Source organism: Pristiophorus japonicus, chromosome 25, assembly GCF_044704955.1.
Source record: "Pristiophorus japonicus isolate sPriJap1 chromosome 25, sPriJap1.hap1, whole genome shotgun sequence".
NCBI classification, from domain to species: domain Eukaryota; kingdom Metazoa; phylum Chordata; class Chondrichthyes; family Pristiophoridae; genus Pristiophorus; species Pristiophorus japonicus.
The window spans coordinates 12,817,008-12,842,479 of record NC_092001.1 but is presented as its reverse complement, the minus strand read 5'-3'; the positions used below and the strand labels follow the sequence as shown (position 1 = coordinate 12,842,479).

The 25,472-nt window shown below is 48.3% G+C and overlaps 1 non-coding gene across 1 annotated transcript; it reads right to left on the bottom strand.

Annotated features, from left to right (window-relative positions):
* Positions 1–19,102: 19,102 nt before the first annotated feature.
* On the bottom strand, positions 19,103–19,175 carry trnav-cac (transfer RNA valine (anticodon CAC)). The gene has a single exon. It is a non-coding gene; the product is annotated as a tRNA-Val (tRNA).
* Between the last annotated feature and the right edge of the window lie 6,297 nt (positions 19,176–25,472).

The following is a 25,472-nucleotide window of genomic DNA, read 5'->3' as shown; positions in this document are numbered from 1 at the left end:
AACTAGTATTAAACACTCGACCTAAACGAACGCAGCATTCAAATTTAAAGTAAATGAGTTGACGGCACAAATCATGACAAATGGGTATGATCTGGTGGCCATTACAGAAACGTGGTTGCAGGGTGGCGAAGACTGGGAATTAAACATACAGGGGTAGCTGACAATTCTGAATGATAGACAAGAAGGGTAAGGAGGTGGGGTAGCTCTGTTAATAAAGGATGATATCAGGGCAGTTGTGAGAGATGATATTGGCTCCAATGAACAAAATGTTGAAGCATTGTGGGTGGAGATTACAGAGAGTAAGGGGAAAAAGTCACTGGTGGGCGTAGTTTATAGGCCCCCAAATAATTACTTGACGGTGGGATGGGCAATAATCAAGGGAATAATGGAGGCATGTGAAAAAGGAACGGCAGTAATCATGGGGGATTTTAACCTACATATCGATTGGTCAAATCAAATCGCACGGGGTAGCCTGGAGGAGGAATTCATAGAATGCATACGGGATTGTTTCTTAGAACAAAATGTTACAGAACTTACAAGGGAGCAAGCTATCTTAGATCTGGTCCTGTGCAATGAGACAGGAATAATAAACGATCTCCTGGTAAAAGATCCTCTCGGAATGAGTGATTGATGTATGGTTGAATTTGTAATATAGATTGAGGGTGAGGAAGTAGTGTCTCAAACGAGCATACTATGCTTAAACAAAGGGGACTACAGTGAGATGAGGGCAGAGTTGGCTAATGTAGACTGGGAACACAGACTAAACGGTAGCACAGTTGAGGAACAGCAGATGACTTTTAAGGAATCTTTCACAGTGCACAACAAAAATATATTCGTGAAAAAGAAGGGCAATAAAAGAAGGGATAAATTGCCGTGGATAACCAAGGAAATAATTCAGCGTATCAAATTAAAAACCAAAGTGTATAAGGTTGCCAAGGTTAGTGGGAAACTAGAAGATTGGGAACATTTTAAACGACAGCAAACAATGACTAAGAAAGCAATAAAGAAAGGAAAGATAGATTACGAAATTAAACTTGCGCAAAACATAAAAACAGATAGTAAAAGCTTTTATCGATACATAAAACGGCAAAGAGTGACTAAAGTAAATGTTGGTCCCTCAGAAGATGAGAAGGGGGATTTAATAATGGGAAATGTGTAAATGGCTAAGATCTTAAACAATTATTTTGTTTCGGTCTTCACAGTGTAGATCCCCTGCAGTCAGAATCAGGGGAAGTCATAACGGGGAAAAAAGAAAGGGCGGACCAATTGAACAAGTACTTTGGTACGGTATTCATGAAGGAGGACACGAACAACCTTCCGGTTATAAAAGGGGTCGGGGGGTCTAGTAAGGAGGAGGAACTGAGGGAAATCCTTATTAGCCTGGAAATTGTGTTGGGGAAATTGATGGGATTGAAGGCCGATAAATCCCCAGGGCCTGATGGACTGCATCCCAGAGTACTTAAGGAGGTGGCCTTGGAAATAGTGGATGCGTTGACAGTCATTTTCCAACATTCCATTGACTCTGGATCTGTTCCTATGGAGTGGAGGGTAGCCATTGTAACCCCACTTTTTAAAAAAGGAGGGAGAGAGAAAATTGGGAATTATAGACCGGTCAGCCTGACATCGGTAGTGGGTAAAATGATGGGAATCAATTATTAAGGATGTCATAGCAGTGCATTTGGAAAAAGGTGACATGATAGGTCCAAGTCAGCATGGATTTGTGAAAGGGAAATCATGCTTGACAAATCTTCTGGAATTTTTTGAGGATGTTTCCAGTCGAGTGGATAAGGGAGAACCAGTTGATGTGGTATATTTGGACTTTCAGAAGGCGTTCGACAAGGTCCCACACAAGAGATTGATGTGCAAAGTTAGAGCACATGGGATTGGGGGTAGTGTACTGAAATGGATTGAGAACTGGTTGTCAAACAGGAAGCAAAGAGTAGGAGTAAATTGGTACTTTTCAGAATGGCAGGCAGTGACTAGTGGGGTACCGCAAGGTTCTGTGCTGGGGCCCCAGCTGTTTACACTGTACATTAATGATTTAGATGAGGGGATTAAATGTAGTATCTCCAAATTTGCGGGTGACACTAAGTTGGGTGGCAGTGTGAGCTGCGAGGAGGATGCTGTGAGGCTGCAGAGCGACTTGGATAGGTTAGGTGAGTGGGCAAATGCATGGCAGATGAAGTATAATGTGGATAAATGTGAGGTTATCCACTTTGGTGGTAAAAACAGAGAGACAGACTATTATCTGAATGGTGACAGGTTAGGAAAAGGGGAGGTGCAAAGAGACCTGGGTGTCATGGTACATCAGTCATTGAAGGTTGGCATGCAGGTGCAGCAGGCGGTTAAGAAAGAAAATGGCATGCTGGCCTTCATAGCAAGGGGATTTGAGTACAGGGGCAGGGGGGTGTTGCTACAGTTGCACAGGGCATTGGTGAGGCCACACCTGGAGTATTGTGTACAGAAGGACATTCTTGCTATTGGAGGGAGTGCAGCGAAGGTTTACCAGACTGATTCCCGGGATGGCCGGACTGACCTATCAAGAAAGACTGGATCAACTGGGCTTGTATTCACTGGAGTTCAGAAGAATGAGAGGGGGCCTCATAGAAACATTTAACATTCTGACGGGGTTAGACAGGTTAGATGCAGGAAAAATGTTCCCAATGTTGGGGAAGTCCAGAACCAGAGGTCACAGTCTAAGGATAAGGGGTAAGCCATTTAGGACCGAGATGCGGAGGAACTTCTTCACCCAGAGAGTGGTGAACCTGTGGAATTCTCTACCACAGAAAGCTGTTGAGACCAATTCACTAAATATATTCAAAAAGGAGTTAGATGAGGTCCTTACTACTCGGGGGATCAAGGGGTATGGCGAGAAAGCAGGAATGTGGTACTGAAGTTGAATGTTCAGCCATGAACTCATTGAATGGCGGTGCAGGCTAGAAGGGCCCAATGGCCTACTCCTGCACCTATTTTCTATGTTTCTATGTTTCTATGTGTAAGACATAAAAACCATGCCAGAAATTGCTGCTCACAAGAATGTGGGAAGGGAGGACCTTGAGACAATCACTATCACTAGGCGGGTAGTGCTGGACAGGCTTATGGGACTCAAGGTAGAGTAGTTCCGTGGTCCTGATGAAATGCATCCCAAGGGTATTACCAGAGATGGCGGAAGTTAGAGCAGATTAATTCGTTATAATCTTCCAAAATCTTCTGGACTCTGGGGAGGTACCAGCGGATTGGAAAGCACCTAATGTAACGCCTCTGTTTAAAAAATGGGGCAGACAAAAGGCAGGTAACTATAGGCCGGTTAGTTAACATCTGTAGTGGGGAAAATGCTTGAAACTCTCATGAAGGAAGAAATAGCGGGACATCTAGATACGCTTAGTGCAATCAAGCAGAGACAGCATGGATTCATGAAGGGGAAATCATGTTTAACTAATTTACTGGAATTCTTTGAGGATATAACGAGCATGGTGGATAGAGGTGTACCGATGGATGTGGTGTATTAGATTTCCAAAAGGCATTCGATAAGGTACCACACAAAAGGTTACTTCTGAAGATAGAGGTACGCGGAGTCATAGGATATGTATTAGCATGGATCGAGAATTGGCTGGCGAACAGAAAGCAGAGAGTCGGGATAAATGGGTGCTTTTCAGGTTGGGAATCGGTGGTTAGTGGTGTGCCACAGGGATCGGTGCTAGGACCACAACTGTTTGCAATATACATAGATGACCTGGAAAGGGGACAGAGTGCAGTGTTACAAAATTTGTAGATGACACAAAGATTAGTGGGAAAGCGGGTTGTGGAGTGGAAACAGAGAGGCTGCAAAGAGATTTGGATAGGTTAAGCGAACGGGCTAAGATTTGGCAGAAGGAATACAATGCCGGAAATTGTGAGGTCATCCATCTTTGGAAAAAAAACCAGTAAAAGGGAATATTATTTGATAATGGAGAAATTACAACATGCTGCGGTGCAGAGGGACCTGGGGGTCCTTGTGCATGAAACCCAAAAAGTTAGTTTGCAGGTGCAGCAGGTAATCAGGAAGATTAATGGAATGTTCGCCTTCATTGCGAGAGGGATGGAGTACAAAAGCAGGGAGGAACTGCTGCAACTGTATAGGGTATTGGTGAGGCCGCACCTGGAGTACTGCGTGCAGTTTTGGTCACCTTACTTAAGGAAGGATATACTGGCTTTGGAGGGGATACAGAGACGATTCACTCGGCTAATTCCGCAGATGAGGGGGTTACCTTATGATGATAGATTGTGTAGACTGGGTCTTTACTCGTTGGAGTTCAGAAGGATGAGGGGTGATCTCATAGAAACATTTAAAATAATGAAAGGGATAGACAAGATCGAGGCAGAGAGTTTGTTTCCACTGGTAGGTGAGACGAGAACTAGGAGGCACAGCCTCAAAGAACGGGGGAGCCAATTTAAAACCGAGTTGAGAAGGAATTTCTTCTCCCAGAGGGTTGTGAATCTGTGGAATTATCTGCCCAAGGAAGCAGTTGAGGCGAGCTCATTGAATGTATTCAAGTCACAGATAGATAATTTTTTTACCACTAAGGGAATTAAGGGTTGCAGGGAGCGGGCGGGTAAGTGGAGCTGAGTCCACGGCCAGATCAGCGATGATCTTGTTCAATGGCGGAGCAGGCCCGAGGGGCTAGATGGCCTACTCCTGTTCCTAATTCTGATGTTTCTCATGTTTCTTATGGAGTCGGCGTCTACTACAACCAAAAACATTTTTGAAAGGACCTGCGTAGTCCTCATGGATGCGTGCCCAAGGCTTGGTGGGCCAGGACCAGTGGCTAAGGGGGGCTTCCCTGGGCGCATTACCCAGCTGGACAAACGTGTTGCACCTTAGAACATAAAGTTCCAGATCTGCGTCTATCCCTGGACACCAAATGTGTGACTTGGCAATTGCCTTCCTTATGACAATGCCCGGGAGATCATTGTGGAGTTCTCTGATGAACACCTCTCTGCCCATCTGGTTTCTACGCGGTTTCCCCACATTAGGCAATCGGCCTGAATCGAGAGTTCATCCCTGCGCCTGTGAAATAGTTTAACTTGCTCAGGGCATGCCCTGTAAGTGGCTGCCCAGTCCCCATTCAGGACACATTTCTTGACTAGAGACAATAGCGGGTCTCTATTTGTCCAGACTTTAATCTGACGGGCTGTCACGGGTAAGCCTTCGCTTCCGAAAGCTTCAACAGCCGACCATCTCAGCACCATGCTCGGTGGCCCCCTCAGTGGTGGCTAGTGGGAGCCTGCTGAGTGCATCGGCGCAGTTTTCGGTGCCCGGTCTGTGCCGAATTGTGTACTCATAGGCGGCTAACGTTAGTGCCCACCTCTGTATGCGGGCCGATGCGTTTGCATTTATGGCCTTGTTGTCTGGCCAAAAGGGACGTTAGGGCTTTGTGGTCTGTCCCCAGCTCAAATTTCCTGCCAAACTGGTACTGGTGCATTTTCTTTACCGTATATACACTTGCGAGCACCTCCTTTTCTGCAATCCCGGAGCCCCTTTCTGCCCGGGACAGACTTCTGGAGGCCTAAGCTAACGGCTGTAACTGGCCCTTGGCATCGACAAGCTGCAACACACACCCGACACCATAGGACGACGCATCGCACGTTAACACAAGTTTCTTACATGGGTCATATAGCGTTAACAGAGTGTTGGAACATAACAAATTGCGTGTTCTATTGAAAGCCCTTTCCTGGCTGTCCCCCCTGACACATTCGCGACCTTTGCATAGGAGCACGTGTAGCGGCTCGAGCAGCGTGCTCAATTTGGGAAGAAAGTTACCAAAATAGTTCAGGAGCCCCAGGTACGGATGAAGCTCCGTCGTGTTCCGGGGTCTGGCTGCTCTCTGGATCGCTTCCGTTTTGGAGGCAGTAGGGCTGATCCCATCTGCTGCTGCCCTCCTCCCCAGGAATTCTACCTCGAGATCTAGGAAGACGCACTTCGCCTTTTTCAGTCGCGGCCCTATCCGGTCCAGTCTGTGTTGCACCTCCTCCAGGTTGTGGAGGTGTTCTTCAGTATCGTAACCCGTGATTAGGATGTCGTCCTGAAAAACCACCGTCCCTGGAATCGACTTGAGGAGGCTTTCCATATTTCATTGGAAGATCTCGGCAACCGAGCGAATCCCGAAAGGACATCTGTTGTACTCAAACAACCCCTTGTGTGTCGTGATGGTGGTCAGCTTCTTCGACTCACTTGCCAGCTCCTGGGTCAGGTAAGCTGAGGTCAGGTCTAATTTTGAAAAAAGTTTGCCACCGGATAGCGTCGCAAAGAGTTCCTCTGCTCTCGGTCGCGGGTACTGGTCTTGGAGTGACACCCGATTGATGGTTTCCTTGTAATCACCCCATATACTGACCGACCCATCCGCCTTGAGCACCGGCACAAACGGGCTCGCTCAGTCACTGAATTCGACTGGCGAGATGACGCCTTCTCTCAGCAGGCGGTCAAATTCGCCTTCTATCTTTTCTCGCATCACGTACGGCACCGCTCTGACCTTGTGGTGTACTGGCCTGGCGTCCGTGTTTTGTGAATCACTTCCTTGGCCCCCATGAAATTGCCAATGCCGGGTTGAAATAATGAGTCAAATTTGTCCAGGATGTGTGAGCATGATACTCGCTCCACAGAGGAAATTGCATTGACATCGCCCCATTTCCAGTTCATGACAGCAATCCAACTTTGTGGGTCACGACTACCGCGGCTCTGCCCAGCACCGGAATGATCTCCTTTGTGTATGTTCGTAGCTGTGCGTCAATCGGCGATAATTTTGGCCTCCTAGCCTTGGACGCCCACAACTTTTTGAGCTATTTGATACCCATCAGGGACTGGCTGGCCCACGTGTCTAACGCCACTGATACTGGGATGCCATTGAGGAGCACTTTCATCATTATCGGTGGCGTCCTTGTGTATGAACTGTATACGTGCTCCACATGAACTCGCTGAACTTCAGCTTCCAGCGATTACCCCCAGTGTCCATTTTTGCAATTTCTGCAGGTATTTTGCTCATCTCTGCAAACAACGGCTGAGTGTGTGCCTCCACGCCTCCAACATGAGCTGCTGTTGGAAACAAAAGGTCTCTTGCAAGTCGATCGTCACTGACTGCCCCGTGATTGTCCTTGAGTGCACCATGAATAGTTGTTGATGGCCCCATTACTTGCCGAATTGTCGCTTGCAATGACGTGAATCGCCGTTCAGCTTGCCATTGTCTCTGTCGAACTACCCCTCTGGGTTCGGCTACATATTAGGGCATGCCTGACTGCCCTTAGCTGCCGGGAGAACTGTGTGATGCTTTAACAATGTTGAATCACAGTCCCAACCATTGCTTAACACAGTACCTCTCGTCTGTTCAGCTAGTGGCCATGCTCGCGTGGTTTAAATCCTAGTTTCTCGTCGCCATTGATACGTCCTTACTATACAGTGTAAATGCACACGAGGCCCATGCTTCAGAGAAGTTCAGTCTGTGACCTGTCCTTTATTCCTTAGCACTCAAGTGATGGAAGTGGGTGGAGCTTCCCCTTTTATACCTGAAGGTCCAGGTCAGGAGTGTCTCCCACAAGTTCACCACCTAGTGGTCATTGTTCTCACAGTGTACAACTGAGGTCAGATTATACATGGGTTACAATGCTGGTTGAATACATGACAGTCCCGTCCTCATTCACTCTGGAGCTGGGGATGAGCGATCAGTCGATGGGTTGTTTGCGGCTTCGATCTGCTGTTGTGAAGTGAGGCGGAAATGCAGGATCCTTTAATAATCTCTCACAACTCAACTGAAAGCAGCTGGAACGTGCAGCTTTGAGAGGGGCTTTCTGCACCCTCAGGGCTGGAAACGGGAGGGAGTGAGAGACACTGTGTAGAGTTTGAGTGTGTACAGAACTGTACAGAGAAACTAGCCCATGTAAGAGGGCTGTGAGACACTGCATTTTGTTAATAGTATCGTATTAGGCAGTCCCTCGTATCGGGGATGACATGTTTCCACACTAAAAAGGGATTGGTTTACAGGTGTTTCGATGAGGGACCTGACAATCTAGGTCCCGAACTACATCCTGAAGGGTGGAAGATGCCTGTGGATGGATTGTTTTAACGTGGGGTGACCGTTGCACACCAGCCACCACACGGGCTTGACAGAGCTAGGTCTTGGTCCAGTGGTAAGGATTACCCAAGACGACCATAGGCCAAGCTCTGCTGCATGGACCTAGTGTGTACACATGCGCAGACTATCTATAGATCGCAGTGTGGGCTGGCCCGTGCTGTTCCTGGGCCCTCGGCTCTCCTGAGCCCCGATCACGACGCTCCTGGGCCCCGATCTCTCACCGCTCCTCCGCCCCGATCAAAAATGGAGCAGTCAGAAACAGGACATCAATTAGTCAATCTTATCTTGGAGACATAGAAACATAGAAAAATAGAAAATAGGTGCAGGAGCAGGCCATTCAGCCCTTCTAGCCTGCACCGCCATTCAATGAGTTCATGGCTGAAAATGAAAATTCAGTACCCCCTTCCTGCTTTCTCGCCATAACCTTTGATACCCCGAGTAGTAAGGACTCCATCTAACTCCCTTTTGAATATATTTATTGAATTCGCCTCAAGAACTTTCTACGGTAGTGAATTCCACAGGTTCCCCACTCTCAAGTGAAGAAGTTTCTCCTCATCTCGGTCCTAAATGGCTTACACCTTATCGTTAGACTGTGACCCCTGGTTCTGGACCTCCACAACATTGGGAACATTCTTTCTGCATCCAACCTGTCCAAAACAGTCAGAATTTTAAACTTTTCTATGAGGTCCCCTCTCACTCTTCTGAACTACAATGAATACAAGCCCAGTTGATCCAGTCTTTCTTGATAGGTCAGTCCCACCATCCCGGGAATCAGTCTGGTGAATCTTCGCTGCACTCCCTCAAAAGCAAGAACGTCCTTCCTCACGTTCGGAGACCAAAACTGTACACAATACTCCAGGTGTGGCCTCACCAAGGCCCTATACAACTGTAGCAACACCTCCCTGCCCCTGTACTCAAATCCCCTCGCGATGAAGGCCAACATGCCATTTGCTTTCTTAATCGGCTGCTGTACCTGCATGCCAACCTTCAATGACTGATGTACCATGACACCCAGGTCTCGCTGCACCTTCCCCCTTCCTAATCTGTCACCATTCAGATAATAGTCTGTCCCTCTGTTTTTACCACCAAAGTGGATAACCTCACATTTATCCACATTGATACTTCATCTGCCACGCATTTTCCCACTCACCTAACCTCTCCATGTCACTCTGCAGCCTCATAGCATCCTCCTCGCAGCTCACACTGCCACCCAACTTAGTGTCATCCGCAAATTTGGAGATACTACATTTAATCCCCTCGTCTAAATCATTAATGTACAATGTAAACAGCTGGGGCCCCATCACAGAACCTTGCGGTACCCCACTAACCATTGCCTGCCATTCTGAAACGTATCCATTCACTCCTACTCTTTGCTTCCTGTCTGACAACCAGTTCTCAATCCACGTCAGCACACTACTCCCAATCCCATGTGCTTTAACTTTGCACATTAATCTCCTGTGTGGGACTTTTTCGAAAGCCTTCTGAAAGTCCAAATATACCACATCAACTGGTTCTCCTTTGTCCACTTTACTGGAAACATCCTCAAAAAATTCCATAAGATTTGTCAAGCATGATATCCCTTTCACAAAACCATGCTGACTTGGACCTATCATGTCACCATTTTGCAAATGCGCTGCTATGAAATCCTTAATAATTGATTCCATCATTTTACCCACTACTGAGGTCAGGCTGACCGGTCTATAATACCCTGCTTTCTCTCTCCCTCCTTTTTTAAAAAGTGGGTTTACATTGGCTACCCTCCACTCGATAGGAACTGATCCAGATTCAATGGAATGTTGGAAAATGACTGTCAATGCATCCACTATTTCCAAGGCCACCTCCTTAAGTACTCTGGGATGCAGTCCATCAGGCCCTGGGGATTTATCGGCCTTCAATCCCATCAATTTCCCCAACACATTTTCCTGACTAATAAAGATTTCCCTCAGTTCCTCCTCCTTGCTAGACCCTCTGACGCCTTTTATATCCGGAACGTTGTTTGTGTCCTCCTTAGTGAATACTGAACCAAAGTACTTGTTCAATTGGTCTTCCACTTCTTTGTTCCCCGTTATGACTTCCCCTGATTCTGACTGCACGGGACCTCCCTTTGTCTTTACTAACCTTTTTCTCTTTACATACCTATGGAAACTTTTGCAATCCGCCTTAATGTTCCCTGCAAGATTCTTCTCGTACTCCATTTTCCCTGCCCTAATCAAACCCTTTGTCCTCCTCTGCTGAGTTCTAAATTTCTCCCAGTTCCCAAGGTTCGCTGCTATTTCTGACCAATTTGTATGCCACTTCCTTGGCTTTAATACTATCCCTGATTTCCCTAGATAGCCACGGTTGAGCCACCTTCACTTTTTTATTTTTATGCCAGACAGGAATGTACAATTGTTGTAATTCATCCATGCGGTCTCTAAATGTCTGCCATTGCCCATCCACAGTCAACCCCTTCATATCATTCGCCAATCTATTTTAGCCAATTCAAGCTTCATACCTTCAAAGTTACCCTTCTTTAAGTTCTGGACCATGGTCTCTGAATTAACTGTTTCATTCTTCATCCTAATGCAGAATTCCACCATATTATGGTCACTCTTCCCCAAGGGGCCTCGCACAATGAGACTATTAATTAATCCTCTCTCATTACACAACACCCAGTCTAAGATGGCCTCCCCCCTAGTTGGTTCCTCGACATATTGGTCTAGAAAACCATCCCTTATGCACTCCAGGAAATCCTCCTCCACCGTATTGCTTCTAGTTTGGCTAGCCCAATCTATGTGCATATTAAAGTCACCCATTATAACTGCTGCACCTTTATTGCATGCACTGCTAATTTCCTGTTTGATGCCCTCCCCAACATCACTACTCCTGTTTGGAGGTCTGTACACAACTCTCACGAACGTTTTTTGCCCTTTATTTTCTGCAGCTCTCGCCATAATGATTCCACATCATCCAAGCTAATGTCTTTCCTAACTATTGCATTAATCTCCTCTTGAACCAGCAATGCTACCCCACCTCCTTTTCCTTTTATTCTATCCTTCCTGAATGTTGAAAAACCCTGGATGTTGAGTTCCCAGCCCTGATCATCCTGGAGCCACATCTCCGTAATCCCAATCACATCATATTTTTTAACATCTATTTGCACATCAAATATCAACACTGTTATTTGAAATTTCAAAATATTAAACTCCAGCCTAGTTGAAAGGTTATTAACATCAGCAGAAACAAACAACAACTTTGTTAATATTGAACCATTAATGTCAATTAATCCATTTTTTCTAATATTTTATTGAACAATGTTCAAAATGCTTCCACCCAGTTTCAAACCGGGGAATTTTCGCGTGTTAGGCGAAGGTGATAACCACTACACTACAGAAACACTGCGATTGACAAAGTGCTAGGAACATAACCAGAGCTTTAACCTACACAGCTGGCCGATGCTTCAGGAACTGGTTTTACGAGATTAGAATGACGGTGCTGTATTTCGGAAGGCTGTGAGTGTGGCAGGAATTGATTTCGTGTTTCCCAGACTTTACACATAGGAACAGGAGCGAGTGGTTCGGATCTGGGATGCACGGCTTGAAAGGGCGGTGGAGACAGACTCAATCTTATCTTTCAGATGGGAATTGGATACATGTCTGAAGGAAAAACAATTGCAGGGCTACGGGGAAAGGGCGAGGGAGTGGGACTCGCTGAGAGTCGGCACGGGCTCGATGGGCCGAATGGCCTTCCGTGCTGTAACCATTCCATAATTCGATAAGTTAGTGGCACATTTCATAGTGTGAGTGGGAGCACAACATTGTAAAGGGATATGGATTGAGTCGGCAAAACTAGAGGCCTCTGATTCAGGAGATTCGCGGGACGCGGAAATTCGGGAGTTTAATGACTTTGAAAGGAACATTTTTGTTTTGTACCGTTTCGGTCAGAGAAATGTTTGTGAAAGGAATTTTTTGCAGAAAGGGATGCAGCATTTAACCTTCTGCCTTAACACTTCTTTCTGGGTGTCAGTTCACATTTCGTTTCAACGTTATTCTTCCAGAATTGCTATAAGAACATAAGAACATACGAATTAGGAACAGGAGTGAGCCATCAAGCCCCTCGAGAGCCTGCTCCAACTTACCCAACATAGGGAACAATCTACCCGTATCTAACTAGTCCTGTCCCATCAGAATCTTGTATGTTTCGATGAGATCCCCTCTCATCCTTCTAAACTACAATGTATAAAGGCCCAGTTGATCCAGTCTCTCCTCATATGTCAATCCAGCCATCCCGGGAATCAGTCTGGTGAACCTTCGCATCACTCCCTCAATAGCAAGAACGTCCTTCCTCAGATTGGGAGAACAAAATTGAAAACAATATTCCAGGTGAGGCCTCACCAAGGCCCTGTACAACTGCAGTAAGACGTCCCTGCTCCTATACTCAAATCCCCTAGCTATGAAGGCCAACATATCATTTACCATTTTCCTGCCTGCTGTACATGTATGTCAACTTTCAGTGACTGATGAACCATTGCACCCAGATGTCGTTGCACCTCCCCTTTTCCTAATCTGCCACCATTCAGATAATATTCTGTCTTCACTTTTTTGCCCTCGAAGTGGATAACCTCATATTTATCCACATTATACTGCATCTGCCATGAATTTGCCCACTCACCTAACCTGTCTAAGTCAGCCTGCAGACTCTTAGCGTCCCCCTCACAGCTCACACCGCCACCCAGTTTAGTGTCATCTGCAAACATGGAGATATTACACTCAATTCCTTCATCCAAATCATTGATGGACATTGTAAAGAGCTGGGGTCCCAGCACTGAGCCCTGTGGCACTCCACTAGTCACTGCCTTCCATTTTGAAAAGGACCCTTTTATCCCGATTCTCTGCTTCCTGTCTGCCAACCAGTTCTCTATCCACGTCAGTATATTACCCCCAATACCATGTGCTTTGATTTTGCACACCAATCTCTTGTGTGGACCCTTGTCAAAAGCCTTTTGAAATTCCAAATACAACACATCCACTGGTTCTCCCTTGTCCACTCTACTAGTTACATCCTCAAAAATTCCAGAAGATTTGTCAAGCATAAATCCATCCCTTTCATAAATCCATGCTGACTTGGACCGATCCTGTCACTGCTTTCCAAATGCGCTGCTGTTTCATTCTTAATAATTGATTCCAACATTTTCCCCATGACTGATGTCAGGCTAACCGGTCTATAATTACTCGCTTTCTCTCTCCCTCCCTTCTGAAAAAGTCGTTTTACATTAGCTAACCTCCAGTCCATAGGAACTGATCCCGAGTCAATAGACTGTTGGAAAATGGTCACCAATGCATCCACCATTTCGAGGGCGACTTCCATAAGTACTCTTGGATGTAGACTATCAGGCCCCAGGGATTTATCATCCTTCAATCCCATCAATTACCCACCTCATAAGGATATCCTTCAGTTCCTCCTTCTCACTAGACCCTCGGTCCCCTAGTACTTTTGGAAGGTTATTTGTGTCTTCATTCGTGAAGACGGAACTGAAGTATTTGTTCAATTGGTCTTCGATTTCTTTGTTCCCCATTATAAATTCACCTGAATCCGACTGCAAGGGACATACAGTTGTCTTCACTAATCTTTTTCTCTTCACATATTTACAGAAGCTTTTGCAGTCAGTTTTTATGTTCCAAGCAAGCTTCCTCTCTTAATCCATTATCTCCCTCCTCATGAAACCCTTCGTCCCCCTGTGTTGAATTCTAAATTTCTCCCATTCCTCAGGTTTGTTCCTTTTTCTGGCCAATTTATCTGCCTCTTCCTTGGTTTTAACACTATCCTGAATTTCCCTTGTTAGCCACGGTTGAGCAACGTTCTCCGTTCTATTTTTACTCCAGACACGAATATGCAATTGCTGAAGTCACCCGTGTGATCTTTAAATGTTTGCCATTGACTATCCACCATCAACCCTTTAAATATCCTTGGCCAGTCTATTCTAGTCAATTCACACCTCATACCGTCAAAGTTACCTTTCCTTAAGTTCAGGACCCAAGTTTCTGAATTAACTGTGACACTCTCCATCTTAATGAAGAATTCTACCATATTCTGTTACTCTTCCCCAAGGGGTCTCGCACAACAAGATTGCTAATTAGTCCCTTCGCATTACACATCATCCAGTCAAGGATGGCCAGCTCCCTTCTTGGTTGAGAAAACCATCCATAACACACTCCATGAAATCCTCCTCCACCACATTACTGCCATGTGGTTAGCCCAATCACTGTGTAGATTAAAGTCACTCATGATAACTGCTGTACCACCACTGCACACATCCATTCTTTCTTGTTTTATGCTGTCCCCAACCTTGCCACTACTAAGCAGTGAGACAGACATTGCAGCAAGGGTCTGGTTGTTGTGAAACAGCAATTGCTTAAAGAACAGTGACCGCGACATGATTTGAACACGCAACCCTTTGATTCAGAGTCAGACGCACTACCGTTGCACCATAAGATCTATACAGTAGTAAAGGGATGTTCGTCTATATGAAGGTTCTGCAATATAAGGGGCTTTAAAATCGCCGCCCATTCCCACCAGGTATCACAAGCAGCGCTCACCTGACAGTCACCAGATGGTTTGTTCGAAAAATTTTCTCTTGCTTTCACAGGAAAGCATCATTAATTAACCCCTCACCTTCTTTTGCACAATCAAACAAATGCTAACTCAGGGACACTCTCTTCTTTAATCATTTGTCCTGTGCTTTGCATGTTTACTGTTAAACCATATCTCATTTTACTCACTGTATTTTAGATTTCTGGTTCAAAGTCTTCATTGCCGATGACACCACGAATCTGGGGCAACTTTTATCAAATTTAACAGCACCGGTTATTCCTACCGTGCACACAAAATACAATCAGTAGTGAAGATAAAATCCCACCGTGCGTATTTTCAGTTTCAACGCAGTAGGATTTTAAATAAAGTGAAAGAATTTTACACTTAAAAGTTTTGGAAGTATTACTTGTATTTGTGTCTTTAATTAAACTTTGTGACGTCTGACTCCCGTTCATGCCACTGTTGAATAAGAAAGGAGGGTTTGACGTTGACCAGACTGCACTGCCCCTGATATTTCTGAGCTCATCCTTTATATTCAGTGGTTTCCCGCCCTTTGATGGGCTGCAGTGTAGCGGATATCACGTTGGTCTCACACGCGAAAGGTCCTCGGTGGATCCGTTTTCTCTCACTCAAATTTATCTATTTATTGAAGTGAAATAAAAAGCAATTAAGGAATAAGAGAGCCCTTTTGCCAGGAGAATAAATAGCAAATAAAAACAGCAAATGCTGGAAATCTCAGCAGGTCAGGCAGCATTTGCAGGGAGATTAAACTCGCCTCCGATTGTTCATCCACAGCAAGTTTAAACATAATGTTTCTACCCAGCATCAAACCAGGGAGCTTTTGCGTGTAAAGCAAACGTGATAACCACTACACTACAGAAACCTCTGGCACAACAGCACCAACAGAGGGGAGCTGACCAGTGAGCTCCCTCTGTGCTGATCGGGAATGTGTATGCTCACCTTAAACAACTTCTGCCCCACACTGAAAGTTCTCAATCCTTCTCCTCCGCTGCCCTTTACAGAAATGCCATGGATCACCCAGCCACCGTGTTCACTATCACATCCTCACAGTGGGGCAGCAGAGGCTCCTACCGTCTCCCCGCGATCAGAGTACTCACCCAGTTTACAAAATTAAACCCCGAACAAGTAACCGGCAAAGGGCAGGAGAAGCCAGATACTCTGTCAGCTCGGTCTATCACAAAAGCATTGGTATTCATGATGATTACAGCAATTATTAATCGTCTCACAGACCTCAATTATTTTTATGCGATGAATTGATCGAGGATTGAAACCAGGTTAGTGCGCCAGATTTAACCCCTTGACCACCAGGGAACAGTTACGATACATGTCGATATATTTATATATTTTTTTATATGAACCTGAATGTCAATGGCTACCTACCTAGACCACGTGGTGCCCACGGTAGTGTGTCTAACTTTGATTGAGAGAATTTGTTTCACAGTGACACCTGTCATGTGTTCTACATGGTTACTGCTTGTACTATTACAAGGTATGCACCAGAGGGCACTGCAGTGGGAGAATTGTAGCTTACCTGTACAGGTGTGCCTGGCCTAGTGTAAAAGGCAGGCCACAGGTGTGATCTTCACTCTGTGGTTATCAATAAAGGTCTAAGGTCACTACAGTTCAAGCACGACACATTGTCTCGTGGAGTCATCATCAGAGCATCTGAAGGTATAACAATTGGCGACGAGATTACGGACATTCACACGAAAATGGCTAACATTGGGATGTTGCAGCAGTTCGCTGATGGTGATGATTGGGAAGCCTTTGAGGAGAGGCTCGACTATTTCTTCACAGCAAACGACAGCGGATACCACAGTCAGACTGCAGAAGGCCATCTCCGTGAGGCAAGCATTAATGGCCTCGACCTGTGGCTCTAGGCGGATGACTCATCCTCAGGACTCAAACCCGGTAAGTACTGTACACAGAGTGGTGCCTTTTAGAGGCTGGACTGTAGAGCGTGGACCTTCTCAGGGGAGAGAGAACAGGCCCCCGAGTCCCTTAACTCAGAGTCCATGGTCAGATCAGCCATGATCTTATTGAATGGCAGAGCAGGATCGAGGGACCGAATGGCCGACTCCTGTTCCTATTTCTTCTGTTCTTATGTTAATCATTTAAGGAGCTTGAATCATTGATGAAGTTTTCTCCACTCTCTGACTTTACACACTCTGTATTTCGGAAACAGGTTTAAAATGTTCACTGCTCATGCGACAAGGAACCTGGGGCGAATTTTGTTCAATTTATTTCACAGCAAAAGGAGTCTCCAAAATAATGTTTCTACACGGTTTCAAACCGGGGACCTTTCACGTGTGGTTCTCCACAGTAGTGGAGGTTGTGCTCGAGTTTAAAATGGTGCATTCGATCCACTTTGAAAATGCATCTACAACTACGAGGAACATTTTGCCCATGAATGGGCCCGCATAATCTACGTGCACCCGCGACCACGGTTTGGTAGGCCAGGGGCTCAGTGGATCCTCCCTGGGGGCATTGCTGAGATGGGCACATATAGTGCACCTTCGAATGCAGAGCTCTAAGTCCGCATCAATACCAGGCCACCAGAAGTGGCATCTGGCTATGGCCTTCATTAGAATGATCCCCTGGTGCTCGCGGTGGAGCTCCCGGACAAATACCTCTCTGCCTCGCAGAGGCATGACTACTAAGCTGCCCCACATCAGGCAGTCTGCTTGTAGTGATATCTCATGCATGCTGCTGTGAAAGGGTTTTAATTCCTCGCGGCAGGCATCACGAGCCTCTGCCCAGTCACCGGTTAGGACATATCTTTTTACTAAGGATAACGTGGGGTCGCTGGCCATCCAGGCTCTGATTTGGTGAGCTGTTATGGGCGAACCTGTGGACTCAAAGGCATCGATTGCCATGACTATCTCACAGTCCTGTTCGTCAGACCCTTCCGTGGTCGCCAGGGGTAGCCTGCTGAGCGCGTCGGCACAATTGTCTGTACCTGGTCTGTGCCTTATGGTATAGTCGTAGGACGCCAGCATGAGTGCCTACCGTTGAATTCGCGCCGAGGCGTTGGCGTTTAATGCCTTACAGAAACTTTTGGTACAACAGACCCAACAGAGGGGAGCTGACCAGTGAGCTCATTCTGTGCTGATCGGGAATGTGTTGGCTCACCTTAAACAACTTCTGTCCCACACTGAGGGCCCAAGTTTCTGGTGGAGTTGCTCCTAGTTTTTTGGAGCAACTAGTTTAGTTTGTAGAATGTTAGAAATTGCAATTCTCGGATATTAGTTTGCTGCAGTTCTACTGAGTTAGTTGAGGTTGGATTCAGGTAAGGAATTTTTTTTTCAAAAGGGGGTGTGTCCAGCCACTCAGGCCTGTTTTGCAATTTTCGGCAGTGAAAACTTCCTACAAGCTAACTAAAGGTGGAGTAAGTGCCCACTTTTGTAAGTTCAGAACAACCTTACATGGAGGTAAGCTCAGTGCAGGCACAGCCAGAGAGGGGGTGGGAATTAAACACAAAAAGGACTGAAGCATTAAACACATCACTTAAAATGTCCAAAAACCTATTTTGATGATATCTTGCCTTATATCTGCTGAATGAGGATAGTGCTTCTCTTTTTCTAAATAAACAAGTGTAGCCTCCCGGCTGAGGCAGGCACATTCCGGCTGCTTTCAGATGAGCTGTGAGAGATTATTTATCGGTCCGAGGGTCCTGTAGCCCCCCGCAATAGGATATCCTCTCCCCCGGGGTTTTCCTCAGCCTGTGCTCGGTGTACGGGGAGCTTTGGCTCGGGTCCGAGGTAGCTTGCATCCCAGGGATGGACAATAACGCTCTGAGCTCTGGAACTGGGAAGAGCGAATAACGAATGAATTGTTTGTGAGTTTGAAATGCGGCTCAGATCTGCTGGTATTAACCGAGACAGGGGCTGTGAGACATTGCATTGTGTTCAGGTTTAATCACAGCAATATCCGCAGTCAGGTGCTGAAAAGGACGAAGAGCTGAAAAAACACAAGAAAAAAGCTAAGAAATGTCAGCAATTGTGGTAAACTCTTTCATGTCTTTCCTGCTCGTTTAGTGGTGCGGCGCGTACAGAGGGAGCCCGGATTCAGAAAGTAACTCTTTCATTCAAAATCTTTAAAATAATGACATGCAACGAATTAAACTCTGTGTCGAGGGATGGGGATGGGTGAAGATTATTTGTTTTTTTCCCCATTCATTAACCGACAGCGTTGTTTTGTGGAATTGTTACTGAGGGTCAGTGGAAACTTCAATAACTGAACTTTAATCATTCAATTGTTTTGAATCATTGATGAAGTTTTCTCCCCTCTCTGACTTTACACACTCTGCATTTAGGAGACTGGTTTAAATTGTTTAGTGCTCATGCGACAAGGAACCTGGGGCGACTTTTGTTCAATTTATTTCACACCAAAAATAGTCTTCACAATAATGTTTCTGCCCGGGATCGAACCGGGGACCTTTCGCGTGTGAAGCAAACATGATAACCGCTACACTACAGAAACGTTGTGGTTGCAGTAGTCTTAGGAATATAACCAGAGCTTTAACCTACACAGCTGGCCGGTCCATCAGGAGCTGGTTTTACGAGAATAGAATGACGGTGCTATATTTAGGAAGGCTGTGAGTTTGGCAGGAATTGATCTAGTGTTTCCCAGACTTTACACACAGGAACAGGAGGTGGCCATTTAGCAGCGAGTGGTTAGTACTGGAATGCACGGCTTGAAAGGGCGCTGGAGGAATACTCAATCTTATATTTCAGATGGAATTGGATAAGTGTCTGAAGGAAAAACAAATGCATGGCGACGGGGGAAGGGCGGGGGAGTGGGACACGCTGAGAATCGGCACGGGCTCGATGGGCCGAATGGCCTTCCATGCTGTAACCATTCACTGATTCGACAAGTTAGTGGCACATTTCATAGTGTGGGTGGGAGCACAATATTGCAAAGGGACTTGGATTGAGTCGGCAAAACCAGAGGCATCTGAGTCAGGAGATTCGCGGGGTGCGGAAATTCAGGTGTTTATTGACTTTGAAAGGAACATTTTTGCTTTGTGCCGTTTCGGTCATTGAAATGTTTGTGAAAGGAATTGTTTGCAGAAAAGGATGCAGCATTTAACCTTCTGCCTTAACACTTCTTTCTGGTTGTCAGCTCACATTTCATTTCGATGTTATTCTTCCAGAATTGCTATTTTCTTTGGCGTTTCACAATAACCAGACCCTTGCTCTAAATTCAGTCTCACTGTTTCCCCAGTCTCCTGTTGACGTTATCAGCAATGAACATTTTGACCCAGACCCCGAGAGCACAGTGTGTAAAATGGTTTATGGTTTCAGAGTTCACTTGCAGAGCACAGAAGAAATGATTCAATTATGGAGTTCCTTCAGTTAGCATTTCTTTAATTGTGCAAAAAAAGATTGTGGCTTAATTAATGATGGTTTTCCATGAAACCAACATTAAATTAAAATAAATGCAATCGCCCAACATGGGGCTCAAACCCACGACCCTGTAATTAAGATTCTCATGTTCTACCGATTGAGCACGCCGGGCTTCTGGCTAACGCTAGATTTTATCGCTCATTGCAGCCAGGCGCCTGTTGACCACCCGGATACACTAACGTCCCAACAGCTCATTGCTTGTCGGAGTGGGACCGTGCGGTGCTTCAGAAGACAGTTCGAAAAAGCAAAGTCACTGATTCCGTCCCATGTGCTCCTCCGATCAAGAATAGCAACACACTAAAAATGCTTCAATAATGGTTACACCTGAGCTCCACATTGGTCAAGCAGTTGGCTCGTTGGTCTAGGGTTATGATTATAGCTTTGGGGTTGTTACTTGAAATTTGCGAGAGGGCCCGGGTTCAAATCCTCGACGAGCTCTCAGTTTATCCACGAATTTTGAAATTGTATCGAACTTTTGCAAAGAAGTACTTGCATTTCTGCAACATCTTTCAGGAACTCATGACGCACCAAAGCGCTTTTCAGCCGTTGAGTTTTGTTTGAAGTGTTGCAGTGTGGGGAAACATGTGCCCAAATCATCCCACACGAACCGCAACTCTTTGTGAAGGAGTTCGGTGCAAAGAATCAGGTATCTCAGGGACTTGGACTTTCTATGAATGAGTTCTGCTTGTACCTGCGTTCAAGCTTGAAACAGATGGAATACAATGTCGGAAAGTGTGAGGTCATCAACCTTGAGAAAAAAAACAGTAAAAGGGAATATTATTTGAATAGGGTGAAATTACAAGATGCTGTGGTGCAGAGGGACCTGGGAGTCCTTGTGCCTGAAACTATTTTTGGAGTTTATCTGCAAAACAAAAAACATTAAACCGTGCCACCCGACCTGGATGGTACACCAGACATTTACAAGGCCCTCTTTTTTTTCATTTTTTTGTTTTTTTTTTTGTCACTAAATCACTTATTTTTTTCCAGTGCCCCCTATAAAAGGGGAGCGGGACACTAAAAGCACCGGCAATTAAAACAAATTAAACTTGAAAACGTAAAATCAACTTCAAACTTGGTTGCCGGGCGTGATGATGCACTCCAGTCCCTCTGTTGCCCGCCTCTCGCGGATGGCCGCGAGCGTTCCGGTGGAAAACCGTGTGCTCCATCTCCAAGGACACCCTGGACCGGATGTAAGAGCGGAAGAGAGGCAGGCAGTCAGGTTGAACGACCCCCGCGACCGCCCACTGCCTGGATCGGCTGATGGCGCCCTTGGCCGTGCCCAGGAGCAGTCCTACAAGGAGGCCCTCGGACCTACCCGCTCCCCTCCGCACAGGGTCCCCAAAGATCAGGAGAGTGGGACTGAAGTGCAGCCAGAATTTCAGGAGCAGCCCCTTCAAATAATGGAACAGGGGCTGCAACCTCGTGCACTCAATAAAAACATGGAACACGGACTCCTCCAGACCGCAGAAATTGCAGGCGGCCTGGGAGTCCGTGAACCGGCTTAAAAATTTGTTGCAAGGCACTGCGCCATGCACCACCCTCCAGGCCAAGTCCCCGACAAATAGTGGGAGGACCCCTGCGTAGAGTGCCCTCCATCGGGGACCCCCGCCTCCTCCGGACGGCAAGATGGTACGCCATGGCGTGTCCGGACGGCCGGCGAGGATGGCAAAGTTGAGAGCATGCAGGAGCAGCCCGTACAGGAAACACCATCCGCGCGGAACTGAAAGGCACGGAGGGGATTTCCCCGAGGCGGCTCAAGTTGTGAGGCGCCGGCCCCCGAGGGAGGTTCCAGGGTTTGGCGCCAATGAGGAATTCCTTCCGGACGGGAGTCAGTTCGGACGCGATCTCCCCACGTGCTTGAGCCTCCTCGATGCACCTAACAGAGTCAGGGCCCAAAGCTGTTTTTAGCGACTCGATGGCTTCAGCCGCGCGGCGGACGTCGACTGAATTTAGGCGCCGCGTCAGCGTGCCTGGCGCCATCCAGCCCGCTCCTCCACCATCGAGCAGGTCCCTGACCCTGGTCACATCACCAGCCACAGCCCTCTCTTCCGACCGCCACATAAAATCTTGGTCGTGGAGGTACGGATTCCCGAGCAGCGGCTCCTGCAGGACAGCTGCCACTCCAGCCGGCGGAGAGCTGCGCTTGGTGGAGACTTTATTCCAAACCCTGACGAGTTCCTTGTAAAAGACAGGCAGCTCCTGGAGGGCGGTCCTGACACCCCCCAAGTTCACAAACAGGAGCTGCGTGTCGTAATTGAGGTCGCGCTGCTGGGGGAAAAAATACGTCGCCAGAGCACACCACCTAGGAGGGGGCTCAACGTAAAGGTATCTCTGCAGAGTCTGAAGACGGAAAGTCCCGAGCTGGGCGCTGACGCACACCAACGACTGACCGCCCTCCTCAAGCGGGAGACTCAAGACCGCGGCAGAGACCCAGGGCTTCCAGTTGTTCCAGAAGAAGTCCACCAGCTTCTTCTGTATCTTGGCGACAAATGCAGGGGGAGGGGTCAAAGTGACCAGCCGGTACCACAACATTGCGGCCACCAGCTGGTTTATGACTGGCGCTCGACCCCTGCAGGACAGCACTCGGAGCAGTCCTGTCCAGCGCCCTAGGCGATCAGCGACCTTGGCCTCCAGCTCCTGCCAGTTCGCCGGCCAGGCTTCCCCGTCGGGGCTAAGGTAGACTCCCAGAAAGAGGAGATAGGTCGTGCTCCAGGCAAAAGGCCTGAGCTCCTCCGGCAGGGAGTCCACCCGCCACTGACCCACCAGGAGTCCGGAACATTTCTCCCAGTTGATCCTGGCGGAGGACGCGGCCGAGTAAATCTCCTGGCACTCACGCATCCTCCGCAGGTCAACGGGATCCTCTACCGCGAGGAGCACGTCATCGGCGTAAGCCGAGAGGACGAACTCCACGCCCGGCCCTTGCAGAGCCAGTCCCGTCAACCTCGTCCGCAGGAGGCGCAGGAAAGGCTCCACGCAGACGGCGTATAACTGGCCGGACATGGGGCATCCCTGGCGCACCCCTCTCCTAAAGCGAAGGGGCGCCGTCAAAGACCCATTAACCTTAATCAGACACTCCGCGGCGGCGTACAAAAGTCGGATCCGGGCGACGAAATGCGTTCCGAACCCGAAAACGCGCAGAGTTCCGAGCAGATAGTCGTGATCCACCCTGTCGAACGCCTTCTCTTGGTCAAGAGATAGGAAGGCGACCGATAGACCAGGCTCCTGGGAATGATGGATGACGTCCCGGACCAGATGGATGTTGTCGTGGATTGTCCGGCCCGGGACCGTGTAGGACTGGTCAGGGTGGATCATGTGGTCCAGCACGGCACCAAGGCGAGCAGACATCGCCCTGGCGAAGATTTTGTAGTCTGTGCTGAGGAGGGAGACCGGGCGCCAGTTCTTCAGGAGGCGGAGATCGCCCTTCTTAGGCAGCAGGACGATGACTGCCCTGCGCCAAGAGAGGGGCATCTCCCCGGTCGCCAGACTTTCCCCCAGGACCCGCGCGTAGTCGCCCCCCAGGATGTCCCAGAACGCCCTGTGGAACTCCACGGTCAGCCCGTCCAGCCCCGGGGATTTTCCCCTCGAGAGCCGGTCGAGGGCACCGATCTGCTCCGCCAGGCTTTGCGGAGCTTCAAGATTTTCGGCGCCCTCCGGGCTGACCTTCGGCAGGTCCTCCCACAAAACTCTCTGCGCTTCCTCGCTGGACGGATCCGGAGAGAACAGAGCCCCGTAATATTCACGGGCCCTGTTGTTGACGCCCTCCGGATCCGAGATGAGAGAGCCGTCGTCGGCCAGCAGCGTCAAGAGCTGCTTACGGACACTCTGCCTTTTTCCAGCGCGTAGAAGAAGGGGGAGCCACGGTCCAGATCCCGCAGGAACCGGATCCGCGACCTCACGAACGCGCCTCGGGACCCGATGAGCTGCAGGTCCTTCAGCGCGGCCTTCTTCGCTTCGTACATCGTCTGCAGAGCCGGGTCCTCGACGACTTGACCGAGACGTGATTCCAGGTTGAGCACCTCTTTTTCTAGGCGCCCGACCCTGGCCGCCCGCCTCTTGGTCGACCCCCTCGCGTACTCTTGACAGAAGACGCGGACGTGAGCCTTGCCCAAGTCCCACCATATCCTCAAGGCGGGGAAGCTCCCCTGCTTCCTTCTCCAGTCGGCCCAGAAACGACGGAACGAGTCCTGAAACCGCACGTCCTCCAGCAGCCGGTTGTTAAAATGTCAGTACGCGGACCCCGTCCTTGTGCGGAGCGAAGCGAGCTCCGCCCACACCAGGTGGTGGTACGAACACGGCACCGGACGCATGGAGGCCGCCGGGACACAGGAAACGTACGCCCGAGACACGTAAAGGCGGTCGACTCTGGACCATCCTACTCCAGGCCTCACCGAAGTAAAGGCGCTGGACTCGGGATGGAGATTTCGCCAGACGTCCACCAACTCGAAGGACCCGACCAGGTCCCTCAACTTCTCCATCGCCGTCATGCACTGCGGGGCACCGGAGCGGTCTCTCGTCTCGAGGGTGCAGTTAAAATCCCCACCGAGGACAATGCAGTCGTCGACGTCTACGGAGCCAAGAAGAGCGGACAACTCTTCAAAGAAGCGCGAGATGGAACGGCACGTCCACCAGGCGAACCGTTACGTGCAGCAAGCGGCCTGGTACGGGATCCTCGACCCCCAAGATCTCCGGCTGAAAATGCGGGGCCAGCAAGATGGCCACCCCACTAGAAGTAGCGGTGAGGTGGCTCATGCGGACCTCTCCTTGCCATTCCAGGAGCAACGTGGCTTCGTCTTCCGGAACGGTGTGGGTTTCTTGCAGGAAGCACACCGCATATTTCCCCTCCCACAGGAGCGAAACATTTTTAAATCTACGGCGTGCCTCTCTGCTGCCGTTGATGTTGAGGCTGGCTATGGTTATCTTCATGACTAGAGCATAGCGCAACCTCTACCTAACCTATTGAGGGGGGAGTGGAGTCGTTTGTTGACCTCCACTCCTTCAGCAGCCCAGCGAGGAACTTTTTGAGCCGGCGCAGCTCAAGGCCCTGCGTCCTTGATAAGGCCCCACCCGCGGCAATGGTTTTAGCGGTGGCGCGGACGGAAGCGACGAGCAACACTGGCTCAGACCATCTTTCCAGGGCCAGACGGGCTTGGTCGCGGCGACCTCGGCACTGGACCAAAAAGTCCCAGAGTTCCTTTGCAGGAATGATGAGGGTCTCAGCGGCGGACGCGAGCAGATCCACCACCTCATTGGCGATGGACTCGAGATCTTCAAGCGCGTCCTCCACCGAGTCCCCTTCCCCCTCCGGGAGGTCGCCGCTAGCAGCCGGCCCGTCGACCGCACGAGGTACGGCAAACGGCCCGGCCGCTCCATC